We start from the raw sequence: 15,165 nt of genomic DNA, 5'->3' as shown, positions 1-15,165 counted from the left end.
ACACAATTGGACTTGTGTGAAATTAGGCTATAAAGTTCTTGCCTTTCTACATAATTGGCATTATTATGTTAATAAAAAGCATCAGGATTGCCTAAGTGCCCTGTGCTTTAAGGAATACCTTTTCCTGAAGCCCAATGGCTACAATGCTTTTCATACACATCATAACCTGACAAACACAGAGATGCTCAAGAGATCTCTGAGTAGAGTTCCTGGATCCTCCCTACAAGGTCACATATTTCTTCCCAATCATCTCTTATCTGTTGCGTACTATAGACATCTTCATCTTAAGGGGTTTAGAAAGCAGTGTGTTACCTAAGTGGGCTACTAGCTATTTCTCAGAAAGGGTGGCATCTATGCTATATCCTCTATTCCCATCTCCTTGTGGTATATTTTATAAAGAAAATACTTAAGCAGTGGGATATATTTTTTTAAGTTCTGGGCACAAAAGGGGAGAGTTTAGATTGTTGGGGTCCACACTAGCCCCACGTTGGGGCAGCCAAAATAATGTTGGGGTCCACACTAGCCCCACGTTGGAGTGGCCAAAAAATGTCGCAGCCCAGGCAAAATGTTGAGGCCCGGGCCGACCCACGTTTGAGCGGCCACTGTATCCCGGCCCAAGCTGCTGCTCCGGTCTGTGGGTCCGGGTTCAGCAAGAGCGAGGGTGAGGGCAGACTCGAAGAATGGAGACCAGACAGGGTGTGATTCAATCCCGTTTATTCTTCAGTCTCTCTTCCTCTAAGTGTCTCCTTCTCTGTCTCCTCTGTCTGCTGTGTCTGATTCTGTCTGGAGCCAAGTGTCTTCTACCTAATGTCTGATATGTCTGATTCTGCTAATGTCAGTCTGATTCTGATCTGTTCTGTCTCTGCCTTTTATATGTCTCACTTCTAAGCCACGCCTTTTAGTCACACCTTTAATCATGCCCTTAGGTCTTGTCTCTAACTCTGATCTTTATACTTCTAAGTCATACTCTTAAATCACACACCTTTAATCTCACACACCTTTAATCTCACGAACCTTTAATCTCAAGGTATCTAAAACAAGATTATCGGAGTGTGCTCAGCTGTTGTAGGCTTTTGTAATCCAAGTCTCATGTCAGGATATATGGCTCAAGATGGCTGCAAAGCTCATAGCCGCTTTCTGCTAAAAGTCGGCCCCCAACATTAGATGATGTTTCCCTTAGTTGATGATCAATCCATCTCCCATATCTAGCTTTCCTACAAGGGCAAAGCACAGATATAGATCAGTGATTCTCGCTAAATTCATTCTGAGCTGGAGGAGGTCCTTTTCCTAGTGACAAGCTTTGTCTAAAGATGTCTATGAATCAAACAAGAGGGGCAAAGAAGCAAATATGGAATACCCTCCATGTTCTAGTTGCTATTATTGTGAGCATCTTGTGGAAAGGGAACCTGAACTCACTATGGAGAGTAACAGTCCCATGGTTGTTGTATAGCAAGTAACAATGCAAATCTCAGACTCTGGTCTACACCTTTTCTATCAATGCCTTGAATTCAGAAGGCAAATTCATATTTTGAAAAGGTCAATGATTATAATAAGAACTAATGTTGTGAACACTTGTTACATACTGGGTCAGAAATCAATCAACTCTTTTTTTTAAAAAAAAAAAACCTAAGTTGATTCAATTCTAATAACAACTTTCCCTGACATAGTTCTTCATCTGTATGAAGGGCATTAGACAGAAAATAGGCTTCACTTTTCTGTTCTCATTCTCTCTCTCTCTCTCTCTCTCTCTCTGTGTGTGTGTGTGTGTGTGTGTGTGTGTGTGTGTCTGTGTCTCTGTGTCTCTGTGTGTGTATCTGTGTCTGTGTGTCTCTGTGTCTCTGTGTGTCTCTGTATGTATGTATATGTGTATGTCTGTGTCTGTGTGTATGTATGTGGGGTATATGTGTGTATGTAAGATGTGTGTACAATAATCTCCTTCCTTCTCACTTATAGGTGAAGAATAAGGAGTCCTTTGCCTTGGCTCACACAGGTAGAAAGGCAAGAGCAGAGAAATCGAAATTAGATCATAGTCTAGTCTCAAGATCCAACACTAGATCTATTTAACCCTAGGACAAGACAGAAAGTAGTGAGTTAATAGTAGAGGATGAGCTACTTGAATGGGGATGCTACCCAGTGACTTTTAGTTTGATGCATACAAAACTCAGTAATAGTTGGTGTTGAATTCTTTGCTATTGTGTCATGGTGACAGTAATCTAACCTGATTACCACTCTTTCAGAGACTGGATCACTGTGAGTTTTGGTTTTTTATTGTCCCTTTCTGCTTATCTGCAAGTAATAAGACCTCTTCACATGGCTTGTGGTGTATACATGTGCTGCCTCACCTGACTTAGGCAAGCAAAAAAGTCTCAGCCTAACAGGTAGGGGGCTGCTATTGGGACCAGCACATGGGGACCAGCATCACCACTGCCATATTTCAATGTCTTCAAACAGTAGTTTATTTCCTGACAATGGCATATGTCTGTTGAGAACAGATTAGTTTGCACTCTAAGATTCCTTATCCCAGGACACAGGTTGATCATGATTCTACTCAATGCATTTTTCATAATCACTGCAGCAAGAGAAAGAAGGTACCTCAGTGTTTTGACCAGGCAGTGAAACATTTCTACCCAGAGGTGCCATTCATCACACCACTTCCAATCCTGCTGGTTAAAGTCTATATCCATACTCAAACTCAAGAAGGTAAAAAAAAAAAAAAAAAAAAAAAAAAAAAAAAAAAAAATGTTACCTGGCCATGTGTTTGGAATGACAGAGAACTAAAATGACAGTGGATGTCCCCAGTGACCACCATGCATAGCATTATATCCCCCAAGAATAGTTAGTTAAGGTAGATTTTCAGTTCCATGCGGAAAACTTAGACTGTTGAGAATTCTGAGTATGTTGACATCTAAGATCTCCGTGTTTGCTGTTTTATTGGTTTTGTGCCATGCTTCCATCCCTGCGGATAGACTGTAACTAGTCATCTATTTACTATAGATGAGCTATAGTAACAAAGCAACCATAGTTGGTAAACATTAAAAAAAAAAAATCAACAGGTCCACTTATGGTAGCAATGTCCATGGAAGTAGTAAGAGAAAGGGACCATGGTCCTTCTTCATCTTATAAAGTATACTAAGGCATATTGACCCTGCACCACCAAAAGTGTTTCTTACCTAACTATCCTATTCGGACAACACAATTTTGTCTTGATTTGAAAATTATGAGACTGATGATTGTATTGGTTGCCTTTTTCACTTCCCTGACAAAAGCTATTTAAAGGAAGGACAGGCTGATTGCGGCTTGCAGTTTTTGAGTATAGCCCATCATGCCAGAGAATGCATGATGTCAGGAGTGGATCTAGCTGCAGCCATTGGGAGTGTGGTGCTGTTACTCATAAAGCATATACCATTAGGATAGATAGACATGAGGTGTTCAGCTCACTCTTTCCTTTGTTCATTCAGTCCAGACCTCAGTATGTGTTACCAACATTCAGAGTGACTCGTTCCTCCTCATTTAAACTTTTCTAGAAATGCCCTTAAAGACAAATTCAAGATTACAGAAAATTTTACCTGTACCTTATGTGATTTTCTTTCTTCTGTCTACCAACTATAGAATATAAACTTTAACAGTTGAACAGTTAAAGTTGAACAGTTGAAGGCTGTTCAACTCAGGCACGTGCAGAATCTCGAGTAGATGACCTAACAAAGTTGCAGCTAAAACCATTGCTCAACAATTAGAAGGAACGTTTGCTTGTTTCTAAGTTCCATGAGCTACATGTGAGTGACTGCTAGTTACCAAGGAATGTTTTGCTCTTTTGTGTTCTAAGTTTTGAGAAGGTATCCATATGGATCACAAAATCTTCACACAAAGGTCTACAGTTGTCTTAGAGTTCTTATGAAGAGTATTCAGCAGTGCATTAGATCAGAAGGCATGTCTTTGCTGAAAAAAAAAAAAAAACAATCTGGATTAGATGGCCCACCTCTTCAGATGCTCCACCTACCAGAAAGCTCTGTCTACATGGTATGAATCTCCATGTTCTGTTTCATCATTTGAGACAGTTGGTGCTCAGGTGTGGCAAATGACTGTCTAATATGAGTGTGCTATCCAGTGTGTGCAGTTAGAGCCTCGTCTAGAGCTGCACATTACACAGGTCTTTTCATGACAGTATGCCTGGGATGGCTTGAGATACCCAGAGATAACAGCTGTCTTTCAAGAACAGTGTGTCATTCATTAGATAGATGATGGGGAGTGCTTATAAGCATGTAGCATCCCCAATTACCCAAGTAGTTTGGAGATAAGGCCTTGAGAAAATGATAGTGGAGTTTTCTGGGACTGGAGACAGTCCTGAACAATGATGTTCACCTCAGTAGTGTAGTAACAGGCAACAGAGCAGTAATGGAAGGACTTAGCTCCTCATTAAATAATTTTGTTACTTGGAGACTATTGCTTAACTAATTGATAATTCTGTTTATTCATTTATTTAATAATTGGGTTTGAGTAAATGATAGTTAATATGCTTTGGGTTCCATTCTCCTCTGATCTGACCTTGCATTTTGGCCTTGGACAAGCAAATACAAAACTCCTAGTCATATTAAACACCATGGCATCTGCCCCAGTTTTACTGCTCTAGTGGAAGATATCAGAACACTAGTATAAAAAGACCCTTTCCTTCTACTGGGTTGCCTCATCCAGCCTTGATACGAGGATTTTCTGAAGGGAAACAGAAGAGCAGAAGATCTGGGGGAGTGGGAGGAGTAGATGGAGAGGATGCTGTGGCTAGGATGTATTCTATGAGAGAAGAGTAAATGAAAAGAAAAACAAAACAAAAATGGAAGGAAGGGAGGGAGGGAGGGAGGAAGGAAGGAAGGAAGGAAGGAAGGAAGGAAGGAAGGGAGGGGAGAGAGGGGAGAGAGGGGAGAGAGGGGAGACAGGGGAGACAGGGGAGACAGGGGAGACAGGGGAGACAGGGGAGAGAGGAGAGAGAGGGGAGAGAGGAGAGAGAGGAGAGAGAAGGGAGACAGGGGAGAGAGGAGAGAGAGGGGAGAGAGGAGAGAGAAGGGAGACAGGGGAGACAGGGGAGACAGGGGAGACAGGGGAGATAGGGGAGACAGGGGAGAGAGAGGAGAGACAGGGGAGAGAGGAGAGAGAGGGGAGAGAGGAGAGAGAAGGGAGAGAGGGGAGAGAAGGGAGAGAGGGGAGAGAGGAGAGAGAGAGGGGAGAGGGGAGAGAGGAGAGAGAAGGAAGAGAGGGGAGAGAGGAGAGAGAGGAGAGAGAGGGGAGAGAAGAGAGAGAAGGGAGAGAGGGGAGAGGGGGGAGAGGGAGAGGGGAGAGAGGAGAGAGAAGGAAGAGAAGGGAGAGAGGGGAGAGAGGGGAGAGAGGGGAGACAGGGGAGACAGGGGATACAGGGGAGACAGGGGAGATAGGGGAGAGAAGGGAGAGAGGAGAGACAGGGGAGAGAGGAGAGAGAGGGGAGAGAGGAGAGAGAAGGGAGAGAGGGGAGAGAAGGGAGAGAGGGGAGAGAGGAGAGAGAGGGGGGAGAGGGGAGAGAGGAGAGAGGAGAGAGATGGAAGAGAGGGGAGAGAGGGGAGAGAGGAGAGAGAGGAGAGAGAGGGGAGAGAAGAGAGAGAAGGGAGAGAGGGGAGAGGGGGGAGAGGGAGAGGGGGAGAGAGGGGAGAGAGGAGAGAGAAGGAAGAGAAGGGAGAGAGGGGAGAGGGGGGAGAGGGAGAGGGGGAGAGAGGGGAGAGAGGAGAGAGAAGGAAGAGAAGGGAGAGAGGGGAGAGAGGGGAGAGAGGGGAGAGAGGGGAGACAGGGGAGAGAGGGGAGAGAGGGGAGAGAGGGGAGAGAGGGGAGAGAGGGGAGAGATCTCAAATGCTTGACTGTGATAGTTCCATTATCTGCTTTGGTTAAAAAAAATGGATAATTTATCTACATTTCAGATATTATCCCCCTTCCTCATCCTGTCCCCACCCCAGAAAACCCTTATCCTATCCCACCTCCTCCTACTTCTATGATGGGGGAGAGAGAGGGAGGAGAGAGGGGGGAAGAGAGAGGGGGAGAGAGGGGAGGGAGAGAGGGGAGAGAGGGGAGAGAGGGGAGAGAGAGGGAGAGAAGAGAGAGAGGAGAGAGAGGAGAGAGAGGGGAGAGGGGAGAGGGGGAGAGAGGAGAGAGAGGGGGGAGAGAGGAGAGAGAAGGGAGAGAGGGGGAGAGAGGGGAGAGAGGAGAGAGAGTGGGGAGAGGGAGAGGGGGAGAGAGGGGGAGAGAGGGGGAGAGAGGGGGGAAGAGAGAGGTGGGGGAGAGAGGGGGAGAGAGAGAGGAGGAGAGAGCGAGGGAGGGAGAGAGAGGGAGGGGGAGAGAGATGGGGGAGAGAGAGGGAGGAGAGAGGGGGGAAGAGAGAGGGGGAGAGAGGGGAGGGAGAGAGGGGAGGGAGAGGGGAGGGAGAGAGGGGAGGGAGAGGGGAGGGAGGGAGGGAGGGAGGGAGGAAGGAAGGAAGGAAGGAAGGAAGGAAGGAAGGAAGGAAGGAAGAAGGAAGAGGATACTACTTGTATTGAATTGATGGACACAAGAAAATTGTGGGACAGAAGGTCAATCTGCCTTACCCAGATGAGAAGGGAATAAGTTGGCCTCCTTACCTTAGAAGCTGAATGGGACTATGGGGCCTAATTAGCTTTATAACAGCTTACAACAAGCTTTAGAATAGCTTTAGTGAATGTTTTATTTATTAAGCCAACACTAAGGGTTGAATCATACCTTTATCCTGACTCACCATCAGAGTTGGTGCTGTAACATTGGAAGTTAGAAAGGAGAGAAAGATGCCCTTCTACTTCCTATATTCCACTTGAGGAGTTTCTTTAGCAACAAAATTGAATGCATGTTCTACATCCAAGCAGAGTATCAATAGAGAAAGCTGCTTTTGATGAGTTTTGAGTCACGAACCTCTGCCATGTTTCTCTGTTTATTCAATGTCTTAAATGTTAGAAATCTACCAGGGGCCCCCTTTGGGGCAATCACCTAACTAACGTATGTTTGACATAAGGATCTATGGAAACAGATGTACAATGTTGTATATTTATTCCTTGGATTTAACTTACTAATCTGGAAGTCTTAGCTCCAAATAAAACTGAAAAGATTCTCATGCCCAGATAAAAATTATGGAGAAGCGGTGACAGCACAACTGCTGCCAAGACACTTGGGTTACGGGCATACAAAGCCACAGGCTAGATACCCAGAGCCAACTGGCTGTGGGTCACATTACACTTCTTGACAGCCTGTGGTATCAGTGGCAGGGGACTCATAGTTCAAGACTATATGAGCGTTTAGGTAGGGCCTCTCCTGACCCCATTGGACCTCATGATCCTGACCTACGCTGAGCAGCATTTAATGTGTGCACATTTACAGAGGCACATGTGAAGGGAACATTCCAACCATTTGCCACTCTGGCTGGACTCATTGTGACCTCAAGAGGACACCAAGGAAGAGAGTGCTCTAAGTAGCAGTCAATACATTTTTTCCCCTCATTTTCCACATCTCTCCCAGGTTACCTCCTTGATATTTGGAAAACATCTTTCAATCATTTTCAAGGTACATTTACACAATGCTTGGATTTTGTTTATATACTCAGTAACTGTAACACATTCTCTCCAAATGCACAGATTGCTGCTTCTGCGTCTCTTCTTTGCCATTTCTTTGTCTCCTCAAAGTTACAAACAAAGCATCCAACTTCCAAGTTTCCTGATCTTTTAAAAAAGACATGAATTTTCAGTTTAAATTATGGGCATCTGAGAGTGTCTACAGAGCCCAGGGGTCCAACATTGGTGCTGGGAGCCACACTTGGGTCCTATGCAAGAGCAATATAAGTGCTTCTCCTCTGAGCCTTTACTTAAGTCCCAGATGCCTGGCTTCCCTGATCTTTTCTGGGGCTGTGAATATTTTCTATGGTGAGCATATAAGGCCTCCAAAAGTTTTTGTGCCATATTTCTTTCCTAATGTCTACCACAGCCAGTCACTTAGGCAAGCAAGGTCAACTGTTCCCAATTAAACGACACTAGACTTCTGAATAGCTTTTGACTTGTTTCATTCCCCCTTCTCTTGTACATATTCTGTCATCTGGTAATTTAAAAAAAAAAATGGTTGGATTTCTTCATTGTCTTTCTTGTGAAGTCCTCCTTATTAGATGTCATGAGAAGGCCAGGACTATCTGACAGTACAGAAGTATATAGCAGAAAAGGTTCCTACACATGGAAAATGAGGCTAAACTTTGGCCTAGATCTAAGATTCTGAGTCCACAAAACAACAGGGGAATTAAAAAAAAGTATTTTTGTTTAGAAAATACGTTGGGTTTTGTTGATGATGTTGTTGGTTAAAAAATAAAAAAAAAAGAACTGTCTATTCTGCATTATCTTTAAATCTCCTTGAGTAAAATTACAGAAAAGAATTTTCTAGAACATAATGGATTTAATTCCAGAAGGTTTAAACTGACTGTGGGCAGGATTCAGGTTTACAGATAGAGTTGATGTAGCTGGAGTGGTGTCTTAAAAGTTGAATATAAACTCATACAAGCAGGGTGTCTCATTCTGCTACAAATTCCAATTCCATGTCACCTGTCACCCCCTTCTGCACATACATTTGTCACTTGTGACAGTGATTCTAAGCTGGGTTTAGAGTAATATGATTAGGAAAGGAAATAAAGAGCTAAGTGTGAGCCTCATGCTAACAAGGGAAATTCTCTTAGCAACGACATCAGCATTGGCCTTACAGCAAACTGATAATAAGGATTATCCATTGAATTTCATCCTTAGTAACTTCTGCTTTAGAGGAAAATTCACAGGCTGTCCTTAGCAACTTTCTGATTGAAATAGTGTGTGTGGGGGGAGAGGGGGATGTTGCCATTTCTGGCTGGATTTATGTTAGTACTAAGACAGAATTACAAACATTAAGAGTATCAGCAATGGTGCTGGAGAGATAGCTCAGTGGTTAAGAGTTAAGGCTGCTCTTCCAGAGGTCTTGAGTTTAATTCCCAGCAACCACGTGGGGGATCACAACCATCTATAATGGGATCTGATACCTTCTTCTGGCATCCAGGTGTACTTACAGATATAGCATTCATATACATAAAATAAAGAGATAGAAAATCATGTTTGATTTAGGAAGTTGTCCAGGATCTTTAATTTTGTCTATTTTTAAAGATATGAAATTATACATCACAAAGCATACAGCTTGCTGGTACTTAGCATTGTTACAACATTACCTGGCCATAATTGTGCTCAATTCTAAAACATTTTATCACCCTAAAGAGAAACCTTATACCCACTAAGTGGTTAATCCACCTTGCTATTCCATCACTAATGTTCCACTTGCCTGGATATTTCAGATAAATATAATCAAAGAATCTGATAGTTTATGTCTTTTTCTTTCCTTAGAATCCTGTGTCCTTTGTGTGCTTGAGGGCGCGCGTGCGTGTGTGTGTGTGTGTGTGTGTGTGTGTGTGTGTGTGTGTGTGTGTACTCACAAGTTTGTGTGGAGGTCAAAAGTCAGTATCTGTCATCTTCCTTTATTGCTCTCCACTTCCTATTTTCTGGGACAGGTTTTTCCAGTGAGCTGAAGATCACTGATTCTGATAAACTGGCTGTGCAGGAAGCTCCGGGGATGCTCCTCCCTAAGCCCCTAGTGCAGAGGTTACAGATATGCTCTACCATGTCCAGTTTTATGCTGGTGCTGGGAATTTGAACTCAGGTCCTTATGCTTGAGCAATGCCCAATTTTACCAAGTGTGTCTTCTTCAGCTCCAGCATTATTCTGGATGTCCACATCCATGCCATAACTAGTATGGAATTATTATTCCTTTTTATGGTTGATAGGCTATCATATGAACCTTGTTCTTCAGCTTTTGGACATTCATTGGATCAATTTTCTTTTGGCTAAGAGACCCTGTCTAAGTCCTGGAGGTGGGCTCTTCAGGCTCCATATTCCCACTGTTGGGCATTTCAGCGAAGTTCACCCTCAAAACTTAAAACAGAAGCTCCAGTGACAAAATTTACCGATATTTTATGTACAAAATGACTGGAGAGTTCTGTTTAGTGAAACTAGTGCTGAATAATAATTAAATGTGACAGGATGGAGGTACCATCTTTCACGTGCTCATCCCATACCAACTCTCTTACTGTTTTTTCCTCTCACTTAAAGACAATAGGATTGTATAAATGTTCCGCAACTATGTAAATCAACCTAAGTATACCCAATTATTAAGTTTTAAATACAATGTGTCTGTATTTTCCCCAAATCCTCATGAAAACTTTAGTCAAAAAAAAAATAGTGGATCTTAAAAGAAGCCCTTTCCTTTTGCTTTTATTAACTTCAGTTTAAAGCAAAGCCTAAAGACTAGAATGTAATAAAATTTATGCTCCTGTGTAATTAAGAGGAAACTGAACAGATGAAACAATGAGTAGCACTGAGATTTAATTTTGAAATTGTATAACTGTGTTTCAGTGTGGTTGGAGGAGGATGTGCCCCAGTGGCTGAGCACTTGCCTAATTCATGAAACCCCGGATTCATCTTCAGTTCTAGAAAAAGGGCCCAGAGAGTTCAGTCTTGTGAATCTTTGAGTGAGATAGTACTGTATTTTATAAATTATATTCTGAAATAGAATTGAATGGAATAGGGAGAGTATATGTTTTAAAATATGTACTTTTGGCAAATAAGAGAACAGCTGAATACAATGGGTATGATAATATTTTAATAAAATATATTAAACCAGAATGTGTTCTACTCAGGTGATAAGACACTAGCTATGAACATATTTGAAATATTTATGTGTAGTATAAGAAATAATATAACAGGAACTCTTTTATTTCATAACCTTTGCACTGAGCTTCTATGAAGAAAAGCAATTATTGAAAATATTATGGTTTCTAGAATAGACAATGCAAGATCAAAAATTCTAAATCAAACAATTATAAACTCTACTTTGAAGACTTTAAGACATTTTAAAAAGTTATATGGCCATAGTAAATAATACATTCTTTGTGAAAGATATCAGTAGTGTGGTATTAGAAACAAATAAATTAGTCAAAAAGAAGTGATTAAAGTATCAGAATAAAACCAATAATAATTATTTTGCATGTTATTTCTATGCATTCTTCTAAAAAGTGTTTAGTTTGTAAGTAGGCAGGTTTTGTTGTTATTGTTGTCATTGTTGTTGCTGCTGCTTCTGCTTCTCTTCTTCTGCTGCTGCTGTTGCTCCTCCTTCTCCTTCTCCTCCTCCTCCTCCTCCTTCTCCTCTTCCTCCTCTTCTTCCTTCTCCTCCTCCTTTCAGTCACAGCCACCTCATTCTTGTGGCTTCTTGTAACTTCTCATCTTTGATAGAAGCTAGGGCTAGCTCAGTTCCACGAGGGAGTATGAAACACTTTGCTTAGGAAGTGACTCCAAAAGTCAACACTCAAACAGGGTGATGGGGAAGAGCAGATGATGAAACTCATCCAGGAAAGAGGGAGGTGCCAAATGTTGGCATTAAGAGAATCTCAATTCTTTCTTGTCAATGACAGTCTTTAGCATGTGGCCTTTGGGTGAATCATTTGGTTTCTCTGAGCTTCAGTTTCTCCAAATGTAATATAGGAGTAGTAGAGATATTTATCCCTCAGGCCTACAGGGAATTGTGTATATGGGTGTCTGTAAACTGGAATAATACTGAGTTGTGGCGGTCACCCATGAGAGCAGCCAAAGCAGAAGCGAGTTAAGAAGTAAAGGAGGCATAGGACGGAGTCTCAGAGTCATTTAGACTCAGGTTTCCCCAGTGCTATGGATGTTGAACATTTCTTTAAGTGCTTCTTGGCCATTTAAGAGTCTTGTTGAGAATTCTCTGTTTAGATCCATACCCAATTTTTAATTAGATTATTTGATTTATTAATGTCTAGTTTCTCGAGTTCTTTATATATTTTGCATATCAGCACTCTGTCAGATGTCGAGTTGGTGAACATCTTTTCCCATTATGTAGCTGCCATTTTGTTTTTGAAGGTGTCTTTTGCCTCACAGAAACTTTTCAGTTCCATGAGGTCCCATTTATTAATTGTTGATCTTACTGCCTGTGTTGTTGGTGTTCTGTTCAGGAAGATATCTCCTGTGCCAATGTGTTAAAGGCTAGTTCCTACTTTCTCTACTATCATGTTCAGTGTATTTGGTTTTATGTTAAGGTCTTTGATCCACCAGAAACCAGAGTTTAGTATGCCCAGAGACCTAGAAAAGAACACAACTGGAAAAATTTTTTTAAAAAACCAAGCCAATTAAAAAATGTCAAATGATATTCTGCTGTACTCATAGATTGGTGGATAACCAAATTATCATCAGAGGGACTTTATCCAATCCAAAAACTGATGGAAACAGACGAAGAGATCCACAGCCAAAATTAGGCAGATTTCAGGAAATCCTTTTAAAAGCAGGGAGGAAAGATCATAGGAGCCACAGGGGTCAAGGGCAACACAAAAATCCCACTGAATCAATAAATCTGGACTCATGAGGGATTACTACGATTGAACCGACAACCAGGGAACCTATATTGGCCTAACCTAGGCCCTCTGTATATATGTAATAGTTATATAGCCTGGTGTTTTTGTGGAACTCCTAACAGAGGAAGCAGAGGCTGTTTCTGATGCTTTTGCCTGCTTCTGGGACCCATGTCTTCTTACTGGGTTGCGTCATCCATCCTTAATAGGAGGTGGGGGAGGACTGCTTACCCTTACTGCAACTTGCTATGCTATATATGTTTGATATCCCTGGGAGGCCTGTCCTTCTTTTGAAGGGAATTGGGGGAGGAGTGGATAAGAAGGCAAGGGGGAGGGAGGGGGGCAGAGAAAGGGACAGGAAACTGTGGTCGGAATGCAATATATGAAAGAATAAATTGATTTAGAAAAATAATTAAGGGAGGAAGAATGTTTGAAATGACTGTTGGCCACTGGAGGACAAGAAACAAATCAAAGACTTGGACATGGAAATGGTTCAAGATCCAGGCAGGGTGTCCCTACACATCGACTCACATTCAGTTTTCGGGGTCTCTCTTATCTCTCCACCATTCACTTCCCAGTGGCTCCCTTCCTTAAATTATGAGTTACTGAAAGCACCCATGTGTGCCTGAAATACCTCAAGACACTCAGCTGCCTCTTCTCAGCACCAGGACAATTGTCTGGCCTAAGAAGACAGACCCACAACCATGATTCTGACCAACCGATACCCAGCTTGGCTGTATTCTGTTTATGAGATGCCTTCTGTGGTGATTGGTCTGCCAGACTGCAGGGACATTTCTGTGAGGTATGTAACTTGAGATATGTCTCTACCCTAGTATTACATTGCACAGGCATAATGTTAAATCTCTACTAGCTAAATAGAATCATGCTCCAATACTGAGTTATGCTTTCTCCAAAGCCTTTGGAGTTTAAATCCGTTACATTTTACTGTGAACCATTTACCCTCTCTCTCTTCCAACCCAACCCTCTCTTCCTGCCCTCCTGTATTTGGACTTTCTGGGCCCTCCAATCAGCTCTTTTTCCTGTGTTGTATCTAGATTTCCTAATGATCTTAGCAGACATAGGAGTCCTTATAAGTCAACATATTTTTCTTAGAAAGAATATTCTAGAACTTATTTTCAGAGCATTCCCCTAAACATTCAGACATTTGGACCTCGCCTCATTCAGGGTAAGATCATCATAAAACAAATGAAAAACAATTACTCCCCTTAAAAATGGCTTGAATATTGCCTACATCAGAAAGAAAATGAGAACAGTGTCCCTGTTGAGGTCACTTTTACCAGCCCCAACAGAGTAGAGAACTCACAGAGAACACTTGAAAGCACAGCCCTTGGAGTCCACCAGACTCAATTTGTACCTGTACTAACACCTACTAGTTTGAGAAATTTGGCACAAACCACTTTCATCCCAACTCTCTCTCCTGACCTCTCAAATAAGTTTGCTCTTTTTTAGGACCACCTTATGGGATTGATTTAAGGGCCAACCTTCAGGACACAGGTGGAGGGCATGATACAAGTCTCAGGCCCTAGAGAGATTTACATACTAATGAGATACCTAAAGGCCAGAGGGTGGAGCCAAATAAGCACTCCTCCCCAGCCCCTCCCCCATCTCTCCCTGCTATTTAACTCAGGACTGCCCTGGTTTGGGGGGAGGGAGTGTGGGGGGGGGATGCATCCAGATCCATCCACCATCGGTCATGTCAATAAACCTGTTTTGGAAACCCAAGGACTTTATCATGTGTTGGGGCCTCGCTGTGAGGAACTGAGGAATCTTAGAGAGGCCTTTAGTGAGCAGCTGGGCCTAACTTCCAGCTGGAAGAACTCAGGGCATTCCCAGCCAACAACCCATAGCCTGGCGTGAGGCACCCTGGGTTTCCCAGCCATCTTTTACCGACAAAAGAACTCCTAGATGAAGATAACCCTGAGTTGCTGATCCTCCTAAATCCACCTCCAAAGTGCTAGAATTATTAGATATTAGCCAAAAAGTGTGATTGTATAAGGTGTAGAGGATTGTACCAAGGGCCTTACACATACTAGGCAAGCACTCTACTGACCGATGTACAATCCCAGTGTACTTGGGATATTTGAAAATCTACCTTGTAATAGACCAGCCAACCACTGATGATAACAATGTTAACTACCTGGTTAATGGTACCTATATACTCATATAATTACAGAGTAATATATCACTCTGTAAATATATTATATATTGCATATATATGCTTCATGTATTAATTATTCAATATAAGGAAACATAAGAAACTGAATTATTTGGAGATAAAACAACTCAAAGCAAGTGAGTCTTCAAAATAATGTTGGCAATACATTTGATTTTGAAGGATGTCAAATAAGTGACATATGGGAAAAGGCATGCTAACAAGAACAAATGGGCTCTGTAAAAGACATGGAAGGACACAGAGGCTAAAGCTGCATGGTTCATGGGAATTGTACAAACAAGCAACAATTATGTTTGTCAAAGTACAAAGCAGAAGATGAAACAGTGTCATCTGCATCAGCCTCATCCAGATGGTCCTATGACAGGACCAGTGAGACTGAAGGCAAACAGAAAGCTTCTGAAAAATGGGATGTAATATGTATTAGATATGCTACAAGTGGATGATCTAAAATCTCCCTATGACGTAGTCACAGTTTATCTTTAAA

At 42.2% G+C, this 15,165-nt stretch overlaps 1 protein-coding gene across 16 annotated transcripts in view; it reads right to left on the bottom strand.

Annotated features, from left to right (window-relative positions):
* LOC143435565 (uncharacterized) overlaps positions 1 to 15,165 on the bottom strand; it is a 274,667-nt gene that overhangs the window by 183,534 nt on the left and 75,968 nt on the right. For 5 of the 16 annotated variants that reach the window (XR_013105991.1, XR_013105983.1, XR_013105998.1 and 2 more), the window contains one exon: positions 2,753 to 3,936. The exons of 7 other annotated variants lie outside the window; for them this stretch is intronic. The gene's annotated coding sequence lies outside the window, so the exon portion shown is untranslated. Of the gene's footprint in view, positions 1 to 2,752; positions 3,937 to 9,491; positions 12,238 to 15,165 lie in introns of those variants that run through there. 4 more of the 16 variants (XR_013105988.1, XR_013105982.1, XR_013105989.1 and 1 more) reach the window with 2 other exon arrangements.

The sequence above is a fragment of the Arvicanthis niloticus genome, chromosome 1, assembly GCF_011762505.2.
Source record: "Arvicanthis niloticus isolate mArvNil1 chromosome 1, mArvNil1.pat.X, whole genome shotgun sequence".
Lineage (NCBI taxonomy): Eukaryota > Metazoa > Chordata > Mammalia > Rodentia > Muridae > Arvicanthis > Arvicanthis niloticus.
The sequence above is the reverse complement of the archived record's forward strand: the minus strand, read 5'-3'. Positions and strand labels throughout refer to the sequence as shown.